Source organism: Nicotiana tomentosiformis, chromosome 8 (assembly GCF_000390325.3).
Source record: "Nicotiana tomentosiformis chromosome 8, ASM39032v3, whole genome shotgun sequence".
Lineage (NCBI taxonomy): Eukaryota > Viridiplantae > Streptophyta > Magnoliopsida > Solanales > Solanaceae > Nicotiana > Nicotiana tomentosiformis.
In genome coordinates, this window is record NC_090819.1 from 35,113,364 (window position 1) to 35,131,671 (window position 18,308).

The 18,308-nt window shown below is 34.3% G+C and overlaps 2 long non-coding RNA genes across 2 annotated transcripts; both read left to right on the forward strand.

Moving 5' to 3' along the window:
• Nucleotides 1-4,683: 4,683 nt before the first annotated feature.
• On the forward strand, nt 4,684-5,325 carry LOC104098514 (uncharacterized). The gene is made up of 2 exons (XR_011410268.1): nt 4,684-4,994; nt 5,078-5,325. It is a non-coding gene; the product is annotated as an uncharacterized lncRNA (long non-coding RNA).
• Nucleotides 5,326-5,342: 17 nt separating this feature from the next.
• Nucleotides 5,343-8,160, forward strand: LOC138896846 (uncharacterized). The gene is made up of 2 exons (XR_011410269.1): nt 5,343-6,081; nt 7,792-8,160. It is a non-coding gene; the product is annotated as an uncharacterized lncRNA (long non-coding RNA).
• The last annotated feature ends 10,148 nt before the right edge of the window (nt 8,161-18,308 follow it).

An 18,308-nucleotide genomic window follows, 5' to 3' on the forward strand; every position in this document is an offset into this window, starting at 1 on the left:
GTCAAAAAATAAAAAGGTTCTCCCTTTTATATAGTGGGGGACTTTCAATTCTAGTACAAGTTTAAATAAGGTAAAAATCACTTTTTTCTAGTAAAACACGATCTGCAGTTGATATTAGGCGTGATCCGCGCCATAATATCCAGTTGATGGTGGATATTTCGGCTCCTCGTTCGTCCTCTCTAACCATCCTCCCTTTAACCTCGATTATTTCGTTTTGCTTGAGCTCAATTCTACCCGTGTTTGGCCATGCCCGATTCTTGACGTGTCATTCGTCCCCCTGGGCTCTGATCTGTGGGTGCCCTCAGTTTTACCCGAGCCAGCGTCGAACCACGTTGTCTCTCGTTTCTTCATCGGGAAATCGGGGGTAACTTTATCACCGATTTTACCCGTATACAGAGATATTCATTTTAATACAAGTAATTTGTAACATGACAAGGAAACTGTGTAGAGCATTAGCATTTCCTGGAAATTAGATCTTAGAATTTAGGGTCACAAGTAAACCTCTTTAAATGACTTTATAGCTGCAAGGATTTGAACATTTGCTTAAATTCCACATGTATTACTTTTCATTTCAATAATAATGCCCTACATCTTTAATTAATTAAGATTGACCATTAGTTCATGTTTCTTTCCCCAATGAATGAAAGGGAAAATTAAACTAATTAAAAGTCACCATGATGTTGTCCCAAATTTTAAATGACAAAAAGTCGATAGAATAGTGATTTCAATCTTAAAATTGTATTGAACTTTTCCGTATGGGAGAGGATTTTAATCAGAAGTTTCGTATTAATAATTTTTCCTTTTTTTTTTTGCTCAACGAAGTATTTGGCTTCTAGAAAGAACAATCAATGAAAGAAAATCCCTTTACACTGATAAAGGATTACATAAATTGATAGTTCATCTAACTAAAAGATCTTCTTGCTACTTGTTTCATGAGTATAATTTTGCAACTGTAGATAGTTTAAAACTCTCATAATTACAAGGTGGATTTGTAGAGCAAGACACACGAAATCCATTAGAATTATAGACAAGGAACGTGGTAGGATTAATAAGATTTCTTCACCCTTGACATGAGACTTCTGGTGTGACTTGTCAAAGCTTCAAACTACAGCACCCTACCCTAGAGTTGTACCGTGTTTTAGCTGGGAACATTTTTGTTCAAATAGTATTTCTGCCATAATAAAATCCATTTCTTAATTACATTTCAAATGGTGAATAAATTTTAACAAGCGGTCCAAAAATTGATCATTCGAAATAATTTTTTCAGATTATATTGAGATGGGAATATAGACTACCTTATAACCCGGTACTTTTATTAATGGTAAAAATAGTATTGTGGCCACTTGTATCAATTTATAAACCCGATACATACACTTATAACTTTTTCATTTAAACAATCCAACTTGACAGAATGAATATGAATAAACTACTTGGACCATTGACTATATTTATATGGCAGTGATATAGGTAATGTGGACAAAATAAGTGCGCATCATGTAGAAAATGCGCGTGTAAACAATAGTCTGATTAAAAAATAATAAAATTAAAATAAAAAAAGGGAAAAAAGGACCCTGTCAGTACTACCCTTTCTTTTTTCTCTTCTCTGGTAAACCCTCCCCTTTTATCCCCAGTCAATACACCTTTTTCTTATCCAGTTCTTCTCATTCTTTTTTAAAATCTTATATCCATTGTGGTATTGCTGATTTCCCAATGACATACTGTAGTCCAATGAGTAAAGTTGATGTAATAATCAAACTTTTCTGCCGGAATGGTTTTCAGACGAATTTAAGTTGTTTTCCAACCAGAAGACAAGCTGAAAAAACATCATCTCTTTTCGGCACTAAATTCATCTACTCCTTTACTGCTATACCAGTCACTATTTTATAAAGAATTTTTCACAACATTTGACTCTTTATTAGTGTTGGACCATGCCCATGTTATCCAGCCAAAGGCCCAATGTCCTAATTTTATTCTCTTTTAATGTTCATTCCTATTCGGAATTGGATTCATTTTTTTATTCATATTTGGAGTTGATTTTGGTTTTAAGAGAAAGTGTCACTCATTATCTATAAATATAATAACCTTAGAAAATTGCTCTATGCTCATTGGTATAAGTCTTTGAAAGACTTTAGCACATAAGAGAATTTTTGAGAGAGCTTTCATCAAGACAAAAGAGAAGAAAAAGTGTTTGTTTTGTTGTACATTTTGTTCTGACCAACCAATTTCAAATTATATTTTCTAATTCGTTAACTATTGGATCGGGCTGAAGTTTTAATTGAGTATTTGGAATATCTTAGTCTTTGATTTTAATGGTGGAGATCGGATTTGGAGGCCCGTAGAATCCGATTTCAAGCTCTGAAAAGCAGTTCCGGCTGTTTGACTTCTCATCTTTCTTCAATTGATTTTTTGTTGCTATTGTTGCTTCGTGTTTGACACTTGTTATGTAGCCAATTTAGAGAATTTTTGTAACTCTTTTATTATTATAGTGGAACTTTGTGGCACTTGTTATTTTCCACGTTAAAAATGTGGTATTCTTTATCTTCTTTATTTTCGGGTTTGTCTCTTCCTCGAAATAACAGTGGTATCAAAGACTTGGTTATCGAGAGTTTTTAGGGAATGGAGGAAAATATGAGTAAGATGATATGTTTAAATCGGAGCAATTAGAATATTTGGAGAAGCAAGATGAAAGATTTGTTGTTCGTGAAGAAGATGCATCTACCCATTTTTGCAGCTCATAAACCCGAGACTATATCTGATGAAGATTGAAATTTTGAGCACCAACAAGTATATATACGACAATGGGTTGAAGTTAATGTTCGCAAACATAATGTGAATGAGACACATGAGAGATCAATGTGGGAAAAGCTAGAAACTCTTTATGCTACAAACACTGGGAATAATAAGTTGTTCCTACTAAAGTAATTGATGACCTTTAAATACAAGAAGGTCAGTCCTATCTTCGATCATATGAAGGATTTTCAGGGTGTCCTTGATCAGCTGTCCGGAAAGGGAGTTAATTTTGATGATAAGATACAAGGACTTTCGCTTCTTAATATTCTGCAAGACTCTTGGAAAACTCTTCATGTTTCTTTGACAAAATCAGCTCCTAGTGGTAAGGTGACCATGGAATATGCCAAGAGTAGTATGTCGAACGAGGAAGTAAGGAGAAAATCTCAGGGTTCATCCTCACAAGCAGATATCTTGTTACAGAAGACCGGGGGAGAGATAGAACAAGAGGTTCGAGGAATAGAGATAAAAGCATAAGTAAGCCAAGGTCCAAGTACCATAATATTACGTGCAACTGGTATGGCAAGAAAGGACATATCAAAAGGTTCTGCCACAAATTGAAGCAAGACACTAGAGAAGGAAAGAAAGTTAAAAATAACGAGAACAATGTTACTGCTATTGTTCGAGATAACCTTCTTTTTTCTTATGATGAAAACATCATCTTAACCTTACTTTATTGAAAAAATAAATTGATTATGTGGATCTTATATACATTGAGGATATTGGTATATTCATGGTCAAATATTCTGATGGCATGATTTCTTTTAATATTATATTGTCACACATTTTCTCTTAATTGTTTTTTTACTTTTGGCTCTTTGCAAGTTCAACATGAAACCATCAAAGATTAAAAATGAGGTGGGATCAACTATAAAGACTGCTGCCAAATATGCATTCATTGCGCCAGGTTCTATAAGAAAGGGACAAGGACGAGGACGAGGACGTAGATCTTTGGTTTAGAAAGAGAATATGCCAACTAAGATTTTATTTCCTCAATCTAGTGATCTAGTTAAGCACTACATCCAAACAATTGAAACGAGTAAGATTTTTTAAATCTAATATTTTTAATTTGCATAACTGAATTTAAATGCTTAAGTGTTAATAATCTGATTTCTTTTTGCCAGGTTCTATAGGGAAGGAACGAGGAGAAGGGCTTAAAAACTCTACCATATCTGCTAGTCGAGGAATGAAACATAAAAAACCCATCGTTCATGAGAAAGACTATATGCAAATTGATATTCCATTGCCTCCATCTACTGATCAAGTTAAGCAATACACCCAACTGATCAAGTTAAGCAATACACCCAAAAAGTTGAAACAAATAAGTTTTTTCAAATCTGAAATTAAAAATGAGAAAAAAGTTCATTTTCAACTTGTCTTTATTCAGTTCAATATTTTGGTTAAATGTTTATTGTTATGCAATCTCTGTTCCCCACCTTTTATAAGAAAAAGAATAATAAATGGAACTATTTCACTACACTGCAGAAGAAAGAATAGCAAACCTGTAAAGAGAAAAGTAATAAGGAAGGTGTTTATCAAATCTATACTTGATATAACTAGCTAGAGGTTTTTTGTTTTCCACTTCTATAATCACCTTTTGCAAGTGAAATTGTCCCTTGATATTTGCCAAACAACACAGCTTTGACTGCAAATAGTAACTATAGAAGTTCTGAAGCACCAAAATATTGAACAAGATCAGAAAACAAGGTTTGCCAAGAGGAATTCAATCAGCTGATTTTTCATATTCTTCCTTCTACCGTAAGTTACCGGGACTCTTCATTTTGATGCCGAACCCATCCATGGACAGATTTTGGGATAAAATTGACATTTTGATTTCGCAAATTAAAAGATAAAATAGATTTAATACCTGTTTAATTGCATATATAACTGAAATTAAATGCCATATTTTTTGCTAATATGATTTCTTGGGTCCAGGTGCTATAAGGAAGGAACAGGAGCAAACGCCTAGATCTTTGTGCTCCTTTTTAGGAATTTCTGAAAATGAGGTGGCATCTTTCCATAAGAATGCAGTTTATGCTAATCAACATATGCAAACTCCTTCTAAAGGCACAAGATCGAATTTTACCATGTCTTCTAATCAAGAAATGCCAACAATGGATAAAAACTCCTTGGTTCTTGAGAAAGAGCATATGCAAACAAATATTTTATTGCCTCCATTTTGAAACACTCCCAAACAGTTGAAACAGGTATGACATTTTGAATTCATGTGTTATTAATTTGTAGAACTAAATTTTGTTGCTATAGTTTTTATAAACTTATGCAACTGTAGGTTCATCTAATCCCGAAAAGGTAAAAAGAGTTCGAGGTAGGAACAAGTGCAAAGAAGTTGCATCACTTGAAGTTGGACAAAAACTGAAAGTAACCTTTTATAACAATCGAACGGTTGGAACAAATAACAAACTGTTTTCGAGGCACTTGGGCAGAATAGTTCATGACCGCAATATGTGTCCGCTGGGAGTATCATCGTGGAATGATATTAAGCAAGAAAAGTTGAATCATATGTGGGCAGCTATTGAGGTACAGTTGCGACATGCTTCCATTATTGAAAGTTTTTAATCAAATTAAAATCAGCAATTAATTTAGTTTTAACAGTGCATAATTGAACAGTGCAATTAATTTAGTTTGAACAGTGCATTATTGTAATTTAGTTTGAACAGTGCTATTGAGGTTGTGCTCATTTTTGCCGTTTATTAGTATGGTGCTGGAAAACCTTGTGTGTTAGTAGTTGAAGCAAAATCAACATATGATAACAGAAATGTCCTTTTCTAGAAAGGTTAGCACCTCCAAACTGTTGAACAAGCTTGTTGAACCTGAAGCAATTGAAAAATATGTATGTTTGGTAAATTAAATATGTAAATTAATTAAAATGATATGGATTCTGGTATAAAATATTTCTTCGTATGTTTTGTAGGCTCAGATTGAAGAAATGGTTCAATCGGATCCATCTCTACCTAGAATAGAGATAGTAGAAAAATATTGTGGACCTCAAACTCATAGCCATGTATTTGGCTTTGGGGTGGAGTAACGGCGAAAGACTTGAAATGTGGCACTTTTTCAAAGGCTGAATTACTGTCCGCTCTACGTTCAACTAGAGAGGAAAACAAATCTTTGAGTGAGGAAAACAAATCCTTACATGATCGCTTGTCTACCTTAGAAGATGAGATGAAAGAAATGAAGAAAATAAAGGAATTCTTTGCTGCTCAACAATCACATGTCTCACCTACGACATCGCTCGTTTCAACTGAATGATCACTATTTTTGTCTGCTGACCAAGTTAGTAACAATATACTCTGCTTTTTTATTTTTTTGTTGATTTTTATATAGTCATTTTTGTCTTATTGCTATTTCTGTTGCATTCATGAATTTATATTCCTTCAAATTAAAAATATGGGCAGACGCATCAACTAGTACAAATAGAAAGGCTCGTCCAGTGACTGATGACACTAGCGAGTAAACTACGAGTTTTATACTCCTGTTTATCTGTCATGTTTGGTGGAGGAAAATCCCCTTCAAACTCCCCTGCATTCTATGGTACTATATATGCTTAGGCAATGTAAATTGTACTGTGCTTAAGGATATTTCTGAATTAACTTTGCCATGTTTTGTGATTCTGAGACTGATTCTCATTCGTAGTAGTACTAACTAGACCAGCTACGTTGAAAATACTATTCTAAAGGAATTTGAAGTGGGGAAGCTCTTCACCTTCTTACATAAAGATAATGTAAGATAAGAGGGGAATAGATGAGTAATCTCGTAAAGTTCAAAGCAAATTTGCAATTTCTTGCGGCAAAGTAACTGGCACAAAACTTTCCGGCAAATGCCAGAGGTCTTGTTCTTATAGTTTTTGTAAGTTGATCAAGTGTTCATGAATTGCAGCTTCTTTTACAAAGGAGTAATAGTTATGAAAACTAAAAGAGGTTGACTGGATTTTGTTGTTCCTTTCATATCCTTCCAGTAACTCGAAGTTCTGGTTGACTCGAAGTAACTCGAGGTTGACCGAGAGGAGAATTGTTCTGGTTCCATTATCTTAAGAGGCAAAACTGGATAAAACATTATGTGTACTAGATAAAACACATAATGTTTTATCTAGTACAGTTTGATTTTTATATAGTCATTATGTGTTTTATCTAGTACACATCAATCAAGTAGATGTGTACTAGATAAAACACATAATCCAATTTGGGTTTATAAAATTTCATATTCTGTTAATGATCCTATTGAAATGTAATGTTCTTAGTGGTAAAAAGAGGTTAGCTAAGTATCGTAATATGTTCTATGTTCACAGAAGAAATTATTTGATATATTTTTTGATAATTTGTGTCATACCAGTTATATATCATGGAAGTTTCACTGCCTTACCATGATATTCTTTCATTATCAGGAATGTTAGGATAAATAGCTAGCTTGCATAGAAACTACCTTCTGCGTGTATCTCTCAAACTATACACCTACTTTAATTTTTTACCTTATTGTAAAAATGATTATATAATGTTTTCCACCATAAGATGTCTAGAGAAAAACTAAGACACATCATGCCTCAGAATTCTTCCCTACAAGTGTATATAGCAGTAATATAATTAAGCAAATATTTTTGAATTGCAATTACTTCGTCTGCCTTTTTTGCTTCTGCCATTGATTTTAAGTCCTTGAGTAGGTTCATGTACAAATAATTAATTGTTTCTTGTTTCAAGTTTCATGTGTGATTTGTTACTCTAAGAGCCTAAATTTCCAATTCCAGCAAATTTCGATGAAGAATGTAGACTTTGACTTTGGAAAAGGCAAAAAAACATACATAGCAAAATAAGAAGGAAGAAGGAGAAAATATTCAATTAGTTGCACTTGCCGCGACACATGATATGTTCTGGTGAAAGCAGCTGGACGTATACAAAATAACAAAATAAACTTTCTCCTCTTCTTTTATCGAACCGAAGTTTAATTTACCGTTCCAAAACTTTTCTAATTAATTTTCCTATATTCTTGTAGCCTTGTTAATGTTGTTGGATAACACCTGATGAATTTAGACTGCTTTTGGGGTAAGTGGTTTAACCATTTCTAGTGTAAATTTATATATATTATTTTAACAATAGTTATTTATCGTCTTTTTAAAATTTTGTACTTACACATTTTGAAGATTGAAGCTACAAGCCAAGATACAAATTTAGAAGAAACACAAGCTCATTATTATTTTGCTAGGAATGTTATGTAAAATATGATTTCATAGTCTAGCTCAGTATGTTAGCAAAGTTCTTTTGTTAAGGTGTTGAGCAAATATTTCATGGGATGTTAACATTGTAATTAATAACTTTTTATATAGCAATTTGACATTTATTGATAAAAATTAATGTTTTGTGACATCGAGCTTTAGGACTATTTGACAAGAAATATGGTCGTTATAGTTACTACAATTATTTTAAATAGCGGCTAGTGCTGCTCGTCTCTAAAAGATAATCTATGATCAATTAAAGATTAGTCGCTAAAGCTGGTTAACGACCGAAAAATATATATTTTTCATAATATATTTATCGTCTATTAGGGAGGAGAAGGTTGGTCGCTAAAAATATATATTTTTACAATATATTAATTGTCTACTGGGACGAGATATGTAGTCTCTAACGGTATTTAACGACCAGATTTTTTTCCCGTCTCTAAAAATATTTAACGATCAGGTTTCTGAACCCGTCGTTGTTGAGCTTTAGCGGCGGAAGCTATTACGACGGGTGGCGACCTGCTTTTTCCCGTCGCAATTGCTCTATTAGGACCAGAATTTGATCTTTAAGGACCAAATTTCCTTTCGTTAAAGGCCGTTTTCTTGTAGTGATACTCAAAGGTAAGTTTTATAAAGCGGTGGTTAGACCGACCATGATGTACGAGGCTGAGTGTTGGCCTGTTAAGAACTCACATATCCAGAAGATGAAAGTAGAAGAAATGAGGATATTGAGGTGGATGTGCGGGCACACTGGGATGGATAAGATCAGGAATGATGATAATCGGGAGAAGGTGCGTGTGGCTCCCATTGATGACAAGATGCGGGAAGCGAGGTTCAGATGGTTCGAGCATGTCAGATGCCCCGGTAAGAAGGTGTGAGCGGCTTGTTGTGGAGGGCACGAGAAGAGGTAGAGGGCGGCCGAAGAAGTATTGGGGAGAGGTGATCAAGCAGGACATGGCGAGGCTTTAGATTTTCGAGAACATGGCACTTGATAGGAAGATGTGGAGGGCGAGTATTAGGGTTGTAGGTTAGGAGGTAGTTGAGTCTTGCCTTACTTCGTGCCGTTGTGAGACTAGTCTGGTAGGGTTTTTGTCTAACCTAGCTAGTGGCAATGTCGTGTCATACTATTTTGCGTTTCAGTGCCGGACCTATTTACTAGCTATCGTTTTTGCTTTGCATATTTCTTCTAGATTTCATGTTGTTCTTATTTTTTTTATGATTTCTGTAGTGATATTGATATTGTCTCCTTTTGTCTTTTTGTCCTCTTAAACCGAGGATCTTTCGAAAACAGTCTCTCTACCTCTTCGGGGTAGGGGTAAGGTCTGCGTACACACTACCCTCCCCACACCCAACTAGTGGGATTTCATTGGGTTGTTGTTGTTGTTGTTGTATTGTGGCTCAATCATATATATAATTTTACCATTATATAAAATTATTAAAGTTATATATATATATATATATATATATATATATATATATATATATATATTCATATCTTGTTGGACTTAATTGCTCCACCTTAAACTGATTTTTTTTTTGAATCGCGTAGTTTTTCAAGACAATCACTGGTGTCTCTTTGTCCTTGACCTTCCGCAATAGTATTATTTAGAGGATCATCTATTATTTGAATTTTGTCAAAAAATACAACTTCAGGTTACTCTACGTTATCATACCCAATTAATTGAATTGTTATCACCGTTATGTATATCATATATGTCAATAAGTTATAAACAGGCAGATAAATTTTTCTCATTCACATCGTAAATTATAAGATGTATATGTCTCTCCTTCACTGTTATAAATAGTGGATACACGTTAAAAGTATAATTTTTCTTCTTCAAGTCGATATATACATACAATCCCATATCATTGTATATCTTCACTGGTGATGAATCGTCATCACACTTATACTTAATTTCAACCAAATTAATTGTGTTGTCAACCATCAATTGTTTGAAATTTTAGCGATGAAATCATGAAACTTTATATCTTACTAATCATCATGCCTTTAGCTTTATAATCTACAAATCGGTTATTATTATCCCAATGTCCATCGTGTTGTGTCAAATCTGCAGAGTACTGCTGAACTATAGAGATTGAAAACCTTCTGCGATTGAATTCTTTGGACGCAAAATATAAAATTTTATTCTGGAAGAAAAATCCCTAATATGTGGATCTGAAATCTACAAATTGATATTCAAGTGCCATAATTATTGTAAGTTCTTTGATTTCTAAATCCAATTCACCCTATTCGATTTTTAATGAGAGTTCTGCATTTGTGTTAATTTGATCGACTGGATACGTTATTGTTCTGAAAGGATACATCACGTAAGCGTGACGTGTGGAGCAGCATCTTAGAATTTCCTAGTGTATCAGCATTTGAGGGAATTATAAAATCGTGTCTCGTGGAATATGGCTATTTAATGCCAAAATTTGTGGGCCTCTATTGCCGAACCTAATGTAAAGCCATAAAATTGTCAATTATCTTTATGTATTGTCATATGGTGTCAATTTCTCCTAATAAAAGCATGTGGTCGATATTTCGATCAGTTCAAATGATCGAATTAACTGACGTCAAATCCAAGTGGCCCAAACTGTTTTAATTTTCAGGAGAGGTCGAATTGTAACCTGCCTATATCTTAATTCTTAAGCAATGGGGAGTTGGTTTCTAGCCCCTATTAATTCTTAAACAAATGCATTTATTGAAAGAAAACTAAGAAGCGTTATTACAAATAGGAACTAAACGTAAAATTGCAAACAGACCCTATTAAGTCTTGTTCAAAAAGCATGAAAGTAAAAGGTCGGGGGAACAAAAAGGGTAGTGGATGATCCAGTGAGGGGATCCCTGGCCTTTCCAGCTTTAGCAAGAGCATCAGCCGCACTATTGCCCTTCTTGTGGCGTATTTCTGACGATAGAAGATCATCCATGAGGGACCTGAGAATCGGTTTCAATAAGTAACAATGTCAAATTTTTCATGTAAGCAATCTGTAAGCCAGTGAGCAACGTTATTATTTCAGCATGTGTTGCATTTGTGACTCGTAAAGGTCTTGAGAAAGCAGTGATCCATGCACCTCTATAGCCAAAGCTCGATACTATTAGCTAAAAACAAGCTTTAGAAAGAATAGTATGCAAGGCATCATTTTATCATGGTGTTTGATTAATTACGAAACAGAGGCAGCATAACAAAATTGATGGCTTAAAACATTTTAAAAAAAAATAGAGAAAAACTTTCATATATATTTTTCGTTTAAAGTATATTTTTCTGGCTATTTGAGATATATTGTTGTTAAACAATTCTTTTAAAATCAACTTGTTCTAATTTCTTTTTTCAATTTACAATATAGCTAATTAATCACATGATTAAATAGTTTTTTATTTTTGATAAAATTCTTGTAATATTTATCTTAAAATATTAAATACTTGTGAAAGAAAATTTACCACAGATCCTACTACTAATAAAAGATGGGCCCCAAATATATGGGAGCCTAAAGCTTTTGTTGTAGTTGCTTTAGCGTTGACTCGGCACTGTTCCAAATTAATTAAATAAAAAATAACAAAACAATTATGACTAAAAGTACCTTTGGAATTGTGATTTGAGATATCATCATGGTCATTCTTTTTATATGGTTATAAAAGCATTTTATTACAGATAAATTAAAATTTTAAGTTGAAGAATTTCTTAAATATAAAAAGTTACTAATCTTTTTAAGCAGCTAAAAAAAAGTAGTGTCACATATATATAAAGTATATGCAACTTAAGGAGTGGTACTTATTTTCTGAAGACGTGCAAATTTTTGCTCAACATGCATATACTTAGCTTGCTTTTGTCAAATGATCTGAAATACTATTTCATAGAACCTCAAATATGTTGTTGATCTGAAAGTGAAGTTTGTTGATCTGAAAGTGAAGTCAAAAGATTTTACTATTTTAATATATAAAATATATATGTACAAAAACTAGTGCCTCCGATATTATTTAAATTGCATGAAAGGGACAAGCGAGTACAAAGTTCTCGTTCATAAATAGAGTTGTGTTACAAGTATTACATTGTTAATTGGCGATGCAAACATAAATCATAGATTTATGACATAAAGCTATCCACAAAAAGAAAAAAGAAAAAAAGAAAAAAGCAAGGAATAGACAAATAATTACAAAGTTATGCTTGTTGGAAACCATATTCCTTAGAAAAAATTAATCATCTTTCTTTCTTTAAATAGAGTACTAAACCTGAGATATTTTACTAATTAAGCTAATAGTCTAATTACGTGATTTAATTTCCAAGGTAAATGATCTTAACACAATATGTTTATCCACTGGAGTATATCATCAATTTAATTATTTTCTTATTTAATCATTCGATATTCGAAATTCTTTAATCTAGCAAACTTGAAGTCATGCGTAAAATTATTATGAGAGTAAAATGCCCTTTATGAAAAAATTTCTTTATTATCAAAACTCAAAACTTGAAACTTTTGATTAATGTACGCCTGCTTGAGTTATACAATTTAAAGTTGAGTGATGGTAGCTATTTTCTGAAAGAAAATTCTAACCTATTCTCGCCCCACCCCGCCCTACCCCCAACCCCCACCCTACCCTCATTCCACCCCTACCCCCACTATAAAAGGTGGAATTAGCTACAAATTTCATGGCTAAATCGCTCATAGCTAACAGAATTTCTTGATAATATGTCGCTACATAGGATTAGCGACAAATTTTTCTGTTTAGCTACAGAATTTATCTGTCGTTAATTCCTGTTTTTTTAGTAGTGCCCACCCCTTACCATCCCACCACCCCCACTCCCTACCCCAGGTTCCATTTTCAGAGCTGGCATTTTTTCAGCCAATTTATTTGTTTAGTTTTTTCCTCTCCTATATATATATATATATATATATATATATATATATATATATATATATATATATATTTCACTACCTAATTAAATACCAGAAAATAAGTAAGAAAATTATTTATTTTTCAACAAAATATTTTTCAGAAAAATATTTTCCTTCATATCTATCACGGTCCAAAATCCCACCAATTTATGATGACATTTAACCCAATCCGCTAGGTAAGCCAAACAACCAATGACACAACTCAAACGAAAATCATCTATAATTAATAAATAAAATGGTTGAACTCCATACAATATCCCAAGGACTGGTAGTACAGGTCATGAGCTACTAAGATTAAGAATACAACTCTGGTTCAAAAAAAAATAGTATATATGTTTAAAATTTACATAAATAAAAATATGATTCATAAACTACCATGAACAAACGGTAGCTTGAATCTGGATCGCCGGTACAACTTCAATACTGGCCTTCGTCATCCACAGTAGCTCAGCTCCAAGATCTGCACACAAGGTGCAGAAGTATTGTATGAATACAACCGACCCCATGTACTTAGAAAGTATCCTGATTAACCTCGGTGAAGTAGTGACGAGGTTTAGGTCAAGGATACTCATTTTACACAATTTGTACATCTCAATAACGTACATATGTACCAAGCACCAGTATCGAAATCTAAACCTGAAGTATTAGTAAGACCATCAATAGACATAGAGATGATATGACCTAGTATCTTAAACGACTACAGCTCAGCATATAGAGAGGATGTGCATTTGAACCCCAAATAATCTATCAACGATTGCATATAGAGAAACTATGCATGAAATGTCAAATAATCCATCAACAGTTGCATATCGCGAAGATATGCATGAATAAATAAGTCGAGTTACACATATTAACATATAGAGAAGATATGTACCGTGAATCATTTTATCAAGTAAAGGAGCATACGGAGAAGATATGTATAAAAGACATGTATACATTCTGGAGCTAGCATATATATAAGATATTTAGTAGAAATCATGTACACATTCTAGAGCTAGCATATATAGAAGATATTTAGTAGAAATCATGTATACATTCAAGGAGTTTGAAAATAAAGAAGAGATGCAAAGTCCAACTACTGATCAGTTTTTCATAATCTATATCAATCAGATACCCATCGGCTTCTCACAACTTGTGTTTACACTATCAAGAGAGAAACATGAGAGGGTGACTCTAGGAGGATGGATCCTTATCCACACACTACACAGACAACTCACGTGCTATAATAAATCAACCCATATGGATCACTCACGTGCTGTCAATCCATTCCATTACATGGAAAGCCTATACAAGAATACATATATACAAATAACATATATCAAATCACATACTTATAGACTGAGGAAAATAGCATGCTAAGGTGTATGTATGTGCAAAGTCTACAACTATAGCTTAGATCAGGCGGATACACCGTACAATAGTAAAAATCATGCTCAAACAGGGAATCAACACCTACACATGATCTCTAGCATGATTCAAGAGATTCACGTAATCGTACAAACATAATAAGCATGATAGAAGGAAGCACAGTATCTGAAACAAGGCATGGTATAGCCTAAGGACTACTCCGCTCATAAATTATGCATGGCATCGTATACACGCTCGTCTCCTCGCATATACGTCGCTTCTCACACATTCCAGCTAGACAAATAAGGTTATTTCCTCAAAATAATTAGGAAAGATACTTATCTCATTCGGGTTAGCCTTCAACCTTAAATTGCGTAAAAACCTCGCTCTAGCGCTTCAATCACGCAAATTCTAGCCAATCATCAACCAAGAAATTAAAATAATATTATAGGAAGCAATCACAATCCATAAAGCTTCGATCTTTGAAATGTTTTTAAAAAGTCAAGAAAATCAATCCGGGTCTGCGTGCATGTATCCGAAACCAATACTAAATCTTGATGACCTATAACCTGCCGAATCCAAATATGATATTAGATTCCAAATTTGAGTTCAAATCGGTACTCAAATCTCCAAAATACACTCTCTTAAAGTGTAGGTAAAAACCCCAAATTGTTCTTCAAAATTTCATGTTCTTAGTGTATAAATCCATGGGGAAACAAGATATATAATTAAATCCAAGTAAAAATTATGTACCCACAAAGTAGTAGTGACAATATTCTCCAATTCACCTCTTATCGAGCTCCAAAACTCAAGAATGAACAAACCCTCAAAATATAACATGTTGTCAAGCACTGTAGCACCTTCAACAGAACCCTCCGCTTCATTGAAATCGCATATGCAGCCAAACATCTTGCTTCTGCGAGCTACCTCACTTCATCCTTCCATCGCTTCTGTGAGACATATTCTGCGTCTGTGAAGTCATAGGTGCGACCTACCCCTGCATAGATGTGCGCACAACTGGCCATATCCACCCCCGCATGTGCAAACCAAAATACTGCTTCTATGACTCCTCATCTATGCAAAATCCTCGCAGATGCGGTCATCCACAGTGCCATAACCAACACAGGTGTGGATCTGCACTTGCAAGCCAAATACTGCATGTGCGAAGAACTAGTACCAGAAATGCTTAACACACTAAAATGGTTCGGAACCACCCCGAAACACACCTGAGACCCTCGAGACCCCCTCCAATCATACCAACGAAGCCAAATACATTATCCAAACTTATCTAAAGGCTCAAAACACCACAAATAATATCAAAACCAAGAATCAAAGATCGAAATCCTTCTCTTAGCTTCCCAACATTACAACTTCATCAAACACATCCGCTTTACACTTAGACATTTTGGATCATAACCAAACTTTGCACACAAGTTACAATTAACCAAATGAACCTATCCAAGGTCTCAAAACCACAATAGGAGTCTGATAACATCAAAGTCAATTCCCTATCAAACCTATGATCTTTCAAATTCTTCAAATTACCAACTTCTAACAAATAGAGCCAATATCCCCTACAAACACCCAAATTAAAATTCAAACATTTGTCCAAGTCCAAAATTACCATACGAACCTATTAAAGCCATCAAATCCCGATTCTGAGGTTATTTACTCAAAACTTAAACCTTGGTTAACTCTTCCAATTTAAAGCTTCCAAATTGAGAATCACTCTATTAAATTAATTCTGAACCACTGAAAAATTAAAACCAACCATACACGCAAGTCACAGTACACCATATTAAGCCACTTGAAGTCTCAAATCACAGAATAAAATACTAGAACTCAAAATGACCGATCAGGTCGTTACATTCTCCCTCACTTAAACATACATTCATCCTTGAATGTCCCAAAGTCATTCCAAAGTCATCCAGTCACTGTATAAAATCACCATACACATACCCACGAGTGATCCCACGTAACCACAATCCATATAAGTCCATTAGCACAACCCTGACTGAAGATTCTTTCTTCAATATTAGCCCATAAACTTTAGAACCAAATTTCAATAATTGAAATTTAATATAAGATCTGAATCTTGCATATACACATTTTTTGAGTCTCAACAAGCTATATTAAGTTAACTATATTCCCAAGATATAACCACACGATGTACCGCATAGCTCATATACTCATAGCAATACCTTCCGACCACATAATCTGCCTATTACCAAACCTGGTACTGGTAATATACTTTATATCTGATATAACCTTGTTTCAAATCTTCGCAACACTGCATATAATAAAAGAAACGTTTAGTAACTCTAATCTCTCATCAAATCAACAAGTCGTGGAGCTCTCTCGTCCGATAAGAACCATTGCCAAATTCTAAGCTGACTAATGACATTCTTCTCCAAACATACCTTATCCAAATCTGATTGCACTAATTCCAGGTCTAATAACTTCATCTCACATAGTACAAGCTGCTTGAACGATAGGCCACACCAAATGCCACCTAGAGCCACACAATGCAATCCCTATACCTAAGAAGCCACAATTTGAATATAACTAAAGATGGAAAGAGAACTAAATAAGAGAACTATCCAACAAGTTCAATAGATACAACCACAAATGCACAGTGCTATGATCCCATCCCACAAGGGAGAAGCAAAACACATGGGATAAGCACAAAGATTCACATTCCAACATAACTCCGTTGCGACGCGTAACCCGATCCAACATATCAATCCACATGAGGATTCTCGTTGAGTCCAAATGCTTATACTCAACAAACGCGTGTGTATCAACAGCAAGCATGCAAAGTGCATGATCATAACCATGGAGAGACAAATAGCACAACATACCATAGACAAGAGAAGCACGACCAAGGTGCAATAAGCAATTCAGTATCTCAAGAGTCATCTCGCTCAAATATCGTCGCAAGGCCTAAACAGAATCACATCATGCGTGTGAAATAGTCAAATAGTCTCATAACCCATCATAGAATAAGAGAGTAACATATGAAATAGATCGGGGCATGAATAACATCCATTTCACCCGAAAACATACCCATAGTAAATGCTACGCAAGAGTAAGATTACCCAATCTGATGTAGAATACACATTCTCATCTAGCCTGCCAATGGGCCCCCAGATTAGTTCCAATCATCCCAAAATAGGTAAATAGTCTTCCAAAAATCTACAGTGACTTATCCATAACACATACAATTAGCTGTCTAACCCTTAATTCACCTTCACAGTGTGCAACTAAGGAATAGTCTACCTCTGAGAACATCCAGTCTCTAAACCTTAAGAATACAACAATCTCCTCTAATTCTCCCACTCAAATGATGGATACGTCACTCATACACAATTATGTCATGAGACGTACTTTGCTAAATCCTCCTCGCCGAGTAGCAAACGTGAACATTAACAACTACCAACCATGTGATCTCTATAGTACTAGTCAAGCATCCGCAAGTTAAAATACAAGGTGTCCTCTAAAGCACACACCCTACTCAGGCGATACAAAATAATGCTAACATCCTCTTAAACATTTTAAATCTCCCAAGCTATCTAGAACTCAGGACTTTCATCAAATCTCGATTCCGAGGTCATTTACTCAAAAATCAAACCTTGGTAAATTCTTCCAACTTAAAGCTTCCAAATTGAGAATCACTCTATCAAATCAATTCCGAACCACTCGAAAATCAAAACTACCAACCATACACGCAAGTCATAGTACACAATATGAAGTTACTCGAAGTCTCAAATCACAGAACAAAATGCTAGTACTCAAAACGATCGGTCGAATGGTTACCATCAAGATTAAGACGGTGATGTAAGATTGCACGTATCTTATCTATCCTACTTAGATGTTTTCAATCTTTACTAGTATAAGACTAGTATAAGATTCGAATAACTGAACCCAACAAGATTTAGACATATAATAAGAAATCAACAAGCAAATTTAATCTCTGATCTCTCATTATATTTCCCACTTCATTGTTATACCATACCTTTGAGTACTAAATAAAATCAAAAAAATGCATACTACT